Below are 6,583 nucleotides of genomic sequence, written 5' to 3'. Positions count from 1 at the left end.
CTTTCTGCCTGCTGGAGGGGGACCCTCGGTGTGCTGCTATCTGGATTTCTGCTTACTTGCTATCGTTTGTTTTTAAAGATCTGTTTGTTTATTTCAAAGGACGATTTTTACAGAGAGAGCAGGAGCATTGCACAAAGATCTTCCATCCACTGATTTACTCCCCAAACGGCCACAATAGCAAGAGCTGAGCTGATCTGGAACCAGGAACCCAGAGCCTCTTCCGGATCTCCCATGTGGATGCGGAGACCCAAGACTTTGGATCATCCTCTGCTGTTCTCCCAAGTCATAAGCAGGGAGCTGGATGGGGAGTGGAGCAGCTGGGACATGGACTGGTGTGCAAATGGGATGCCAGTGCTTGTAGGTTGAAAAGTAATCACCGTGCTTTGTGCTGATTGCCCTGCTGTAGTTTGAACGTGGCACCAAGGCTTCTCCATTGAGAAGGAAACCCCTCAGTTTGTCTGTGAATAGTATTTTGGAGGCAGGACCTTGGGTACAGGTTATTGGCTCATATATATATACCCAGGCTTTAGGAAAGCATGAATCCTCCAGTGACTTACTAGATTATAGAATCCATCAGCTCTCTGGGGAGTGGTCACACTCGCCTCACCTGGTGAAGCCCTGCTCTGCAGAATCCCCCAAGAAGAAAGCCCTCCCCAAGTGCAGCCCTTGGCCCTGAGGCCTCCAGAACCATGGACTAGTGGAATATACCTTTTTCTTTATAATAACCATGCAGCCAGTGGCATTCAATTGTAGTTGTAGTAATAGAAAACGCATAAAGACAACCTCTAAGTCCGTTGCTTTTTCCATGCAGTGGACTGAATAAAACCTGTCTGCTAGGACAGACTGTAAACAGCATCAGGTCCTGACAGGCTGAGCCCCGTGCCTGGTATTCGAAGCAATTGGCCTTTAACTCCAGAGTCCCCGGTCTGATGGCTCCTGCTCTCCTCCCAGGAAAACTGCACACATGACAGCCAAGTATAAAGACAGGATGGCTCACGACGCAAGGCCCAGATGCCCGCCACGGGATGTATCTGCCTTGCGAGGTCGGAGAGCATAGGGCAGCTGGGCTGGAGCATTTAATTTTTAATAACAAACAGATGCAAAGTGAGCGTGGCACTCGGAAACCACAGTTGGTCCTTGTTGGTTCTCCCCTTCACCCCCACCAGGTGTATTTATAGAGCCTGTCATGGAATCCTCCAGCGCCCAGCTACATAGCTGTTACCCACCCCACGCTAACACCTGCGGCCTGCAGACCTCTCTCCCCATGCACTTGACCATTCAGACATTCAAAAGAAGTCACAGTTTCCATCAAGGTGGCTCAGGATCGCCCTGTCTAGGCTGTGCACTGCGGCAGAGTCCTGGGAGGGGGTGGCCAGTGAAGGTGACAGTATTTATTGGCACTTCTCCCTGATAGCATCCCAAAGGCAGGCAGGAACAACTTGGGTTGATGTATGCTTTGCACAAATCTGAGAACTGGCTGTTCTCTGCCAGCTCATGTGTTCCAGTACAAATGGATTAAATCATCCAGACACTGAAATCTCTGGGGGTGACATTCAGATTCAAAACTCACCATCAGTGCTGGGCTTCAGTGCCCTGTCTGGGCCCTGTGCTACGTGCCAGCCGGCTCTCAAGTCATTACGGTAGGGCTAATATGTGAGATTCTGTAACAGATGGCTGGGGTTCTCATTGGCTCAGCATGGAGGAAAGCCATGTGCGTGTGTGTTAGGTCTGGGCCTCCTCCGTTGCTGATGCCTGTGTGGTAGACGGCGTGCCCAGATGCACATGGCGGACATGACAGCCGTCATCTAGGTTAGTAGGAGACTTTGCCTCCTGGGAGGGTAGAGAGCAGAACACTGTACCGGCCTGCAGAGCCAGTAACGTGGACATGGCGAGGGTCTGGGGATGAGGCGCTGACAGGAGACCCCTGATGGTGGAAGTCTGTCCTGAGTCTCTCCTTGATTTGCCCTTTGACCTCTACTTGTTTACTCTTTCCCCCCACATCCTCATTAGCACATATTGAATACAGCTGAGTCCAATTAGACCCGGTGCTTCTGGCCCCAATCCCACTCGCTGTAGTGCTGGGCTTAACGAGTGCTAGTCAACTCCTTAGCCCACAACAGAACCTGTTGGACAATCCTTCTGGCCAAGCTTTGCAGCAAGTGTCTGAGTCTGTGGCTGCACTGAGGTGGACTTTATCAACCATTGGATCTTGGAGGGATTTTCTTAACTCTGGAGCAATGAAACCAACAACGGCTCAGAATTATGAAAACCACTCAAATAACACCCTTGGAACATTCTAATTCACTTCAGGATCTCCAAGGCATCATCAAAAGGACCCTTTTTGGGCTCGTGGCTAGTTCAGGCACTGCATGCAGGTCACCCTGGAAAGAGGTATGTCCTTGGGCAAGGCAGTTTTCATTAACTGAGCCAGAATCCCTGAACAACGGAGAATGACCAGTGTGAACTTGGGCAAGTTTCTCAATATCTCTCAGCCTGTTCCTTGTCCATGTAATGGGTTTGGTAAGAGCTGGTGTCTCCTAGAGCTGCTGGGCATGTCAATGAGATGTTCTGAGGTCCTCCTGCAGTGTTGGCAGCAGGTGCGTGGAATCAGTCCCTGTTCCTGTGGCAGCAAAACGCAGCCCCCGACGCAGAGGTTTAATATGAGGATCCACACAAAGCCCTTATGTGGTATCTAGCATGGGGATGCTCATAAACAGTAGTTATTACAAGTACTGTTGTTGCTTTAATAACTACCATCTGTCACGTCAGGCGCTGGGTTAGAGGCTGGGGACACAATGGCCATCAAGATTCAAGATTCTGCTCCTGCCCTGGGGAAGCTCAGTCCCTGAACACGAGCCAGTAAAGATCGTGCAGAGTGATGGACAGGGCGGTGCAGAAAATGTACGTGGGCACCTGGAAGGGCACAGGGCCCAGAAGAAGGGCAGGGATCCCAGGATGAGGGAGAGGAGGCGGGCATGCAAAGGCAGGAAGGGCAGGGATCCCAGGATGAGGGAGAGGAGGCAGGCATGCAAAGGCAGGAAGGGCAGTGGGAAGAGAGGCAAGACAAGACGGATGCAGTTTGTGCATGGTACAGTACAGCACGGCCAGCCGGAACACCCGCTATGGGAGGGGAGCAAGGGGAGCAAATGATGGTGGAGATGGACACAGAGAGGACGATGGGGGGGGGGCAAATTCTAACCAGGGAGAGGGCAACATCCATTTTGTGCCTACAAAGCTTACTCTGGCTGTCATGTGAGTAATGCATTGACCAGAGACAAGGTTAGAGCCTGGGAGACCCACTGGGAGGCCACTGTCCAGGTCTGTGAGAGGCCAGGTTAACCTGGACAGTGGTACTGGGAAGGGCTGAGTTCACCGAGGGTCTGGCATTAGGGCACAGTGAGTTAAGCTTCTGTTTGCAACACTAGCATCCCATATTGGAGCACCAGTTTGAGACCCAGTTGTGCTGTTTCTCTCTCTCTCTTTTTAAAAAGATTTATTTATTTTTATTGTAAAGTCAGATATCCAGAGAGGAGGAAAGACAGAGAGGAAGATCTTCTGTCCCATGATTCACTCCCCAAGTGACCATAACAGCTGGTGCAGTGCAGATCCGAAGCCAGGAGCCAGGAACTTCCTCCAGGTCTTCCACACAGGTGCAGGGTCCCAAGGCTTTGGGCTGTCCTTGACTGCTTTCCCAGGCCACAAGCAGGGAGCTGGATGGGAAATGGAGCTGCTGAGATTAGAACTGATGCCCATATGAGATCCCGGTGTGTTCAAGGTGAGGACTTTAGCCACTAGGCCACTGCGCTGGGCCTAGTTATGCTGTTTCTGATCCAGCTCTCTGCTAACACACTTGGAAAGTAGTGGATGATAGTTCAAGCACTTGTTCTCCTGCTGTTCACGTGGGATACCTGTATGGAATTCCTGACTCCTGGCTTTGGCTGGCCCAGCTCCAGCTGTTGTGGCCATATGAAGCAAAAAAATGGAAATCTCTTTTTGTCCTTATCTTTCCCAGTGTCACTCTGCCTTTCTTTCTCTGCTTCTTAAAATTATTTATATATTTCTACTGGAAAGGCAGTCTGACCGGAGAGGAAGAGAGAGAAAGATCCACCATCCACTGGTTCACTCCCCCAATGACCACAGGGGCTGGAACTTAGCCAAACTGAAGACAAGACCCTGGAGCTTCATCTGGATCTCCCATGTGGGTGCAGGGTCCCAAGACCTCGGGCCGTCCTCGACTGCTTTCCCAGGCCACAAACAGGGAGCTGGATGGGAAGAGGAGCTGCCAGGACATGAACCGGCATCGATATGGGATGCAAGTGGGATGCTGGTGCTTGGAGGTGGAGGATTAACAAGTTGAGCCATTGCACTGGCCTCATTACTCTGCCTTTCAAATAAATAAATAAATGTATGTTTTAAAAGGGCAGTGTGAACCAGGAATATTTAGGAAATAGAATGTATATCTGTGTTGAAGGGATGGACAAGAAGAGGGGCTCCAAGGCCATGGCTGAGCTTCTGGCCTAGGGAAATGAACTGCAGGAGGCCTACAGAAGAATGACCCAAACTCGACAGAGACAGAAGCCAGTCCTGTGCAGTGTTCCATTTGTTATCTGGTGCAGCTGCAAGGCGATTCTTGCAGCCAGTTTTCAGACTCAGGGCAGCATTTCAGAGGAACCCATGAAGCAGACCCCGGGGAGTACATCAAACCACCAGAGGCAGCTATGTCAATTCCAGGGAGCTTGCTTCCTTTCTGCTCCTGTCTGGCAGGGTGAACATGGCCAGCAAAGAACGCTGTCATTGCTTAACTGCAGATGCAGTAGAAAGCAAATTGAGCAAAGTACAAAAGTGCAAAGCAAAATCACCTTGGGTTCAATTTTCAATCAACATCAGTATTTACTCAACCAACATCAGCCCTGTGTTTAGGGCTTCAAACATAAAGGGCATATATTGGACACAATCTGAGGATTCATCTTCAAACAGGAGCACTTCTTCTTTTTTAAGATTTATTATTATTATTATTTGGGCCCAGCACAATGGCCTAGTAGCTAAAGCCCTCACCTTGAACGCGCCAGGATCCCATATGGGCACCGGTTCTAATCTTGGGAGCTCTACTTCCCATCCAGCTCCCTTGCTTGTGGCCTGGGAAAGCAGTGGAGGATGGCCCAAAGCCTTTGGGTTCCTGCACCCATGTGGAAGACCTGGAGGAAGTTCCCGGCTCCTGGCTTCGGATCAGCCCTGCACCAGCTGTTATGGTCACTTGGGGAGTGAATCATGGGACAGATCTTCCTCTCTGTCTTTCCTCTTCTCTTGTATATCCGACTTTGCAATAAAAATAAAATCTTTTAAAAAGATTTATTATTATTTAAAGCTTTATTTCATTTTTTGTGGGAAAGTCAGATCTACAGAGAGGAGAAAAGACAGAGAGGAAGATCTTCTGTCTGATGTTCGCTCTCCAAGCAGCAGCAATGGTTGGAACAATGCCGATCTGAAGCCAGGAACCTCTTCTGGGTCTCCCACACGGGTGCAGGGTCCCAAGACTTTGAGCTGTGCTCCACTGCTTTCCCAGGCCACAAGCAGAGAGCTGGATGGACAGCAAGGTCGCTGGGACATGAACTAGTGCTTATATGGGATCCCGGTGTGTGCAAGGTGAGGACTTTAGCTTCTAGGCTACTGTGTCGGGCTCAAGATTTATTTATCTTTACAGGAAAGGCAGATTTACAGAGAGGAGATACAGAGAAAGATTTTTGTCTGCTGGTTCACTTCCCAGTGGCCACAACTGTCAGACTTTAGCCAATCCAAAGACAGGAGGCAGGACCTTTGTCCAGGCCTCCCATGTGGGCGCAGGTTCTCAAGGCTTTGGGCGATCCTCTACTGCATTCTCAGGCCACAAGCAGGGAGCTGGATGAGAAACAGAACAGCCAGAATATGAACCAGCACATATGGGATGCTGGCACACAGAAGGTGAGCAATTGGCAACCAGCCATCCTGCCAAGCCCATGAGTACTGCTGCTTATGGTAAATTAGTACATTGGCATTTGGGTTTATATCAGTCTCTCCTGCATTTTGTCATCTTGTGTCTTGTTGTGGTCCGTGCAGTGGATGTGGGGGGACATGAAGGTGTGAAGAGTATTGTTTCATTGCAGGCAGGGCCGCAAGGAATTTCCCGCTGTATGGCAGGGCCCGATGGATATCTCTACAACCACCTGAATGCAGCTCCACCTTCCTTTGCATGGACACTGACCACCCTGCGGAAGAACTCTAATCCATTCAGGCATTATTTGCTACTGTGGAGCTGGCTCTTTTACTCAATGTGAGCTTGGAGGTTAATGTCAATAATAACGTCTTGCAAAAGGGCCTTCTATTATTCCTACTGTCTTGGCTGTCCCCATTGACCTTATGCTAATCATGGGACCTGTATTTAGGGTTTCATTCTTTCCTTGATCTTTAGGTTCCCCTTTTCTTTGTGATACAAGATTGAGTTGTAGAATAAGAATAGTAGCAGGAACTTCTATTGCTTTTAGGTAAACAAATGGCAGAATTATCCTTAGAAACACCCACTTGACCATGACGTAAAAAGTCTGAGCCA

Source organism: Ochotona curzoniae, unplaced genomic scaffold (genome assembly GCF_017591425.1).
Source record: "Ochotona curzoniae isolate NIBS_2020 unplaced genomic scaffold, NIBS_Ocur_1.0 contig_66, whole genome shotgun sequence".
Lineage (NCBI taxonomy): Eukaryota > Metazoa > Chordata > Mammalia > Lagomorpha > Ochotonidae > Ochotona > Ochotona curzoniae.
This window is presented reverse-complemented; position numbering follows the sequence as displayed.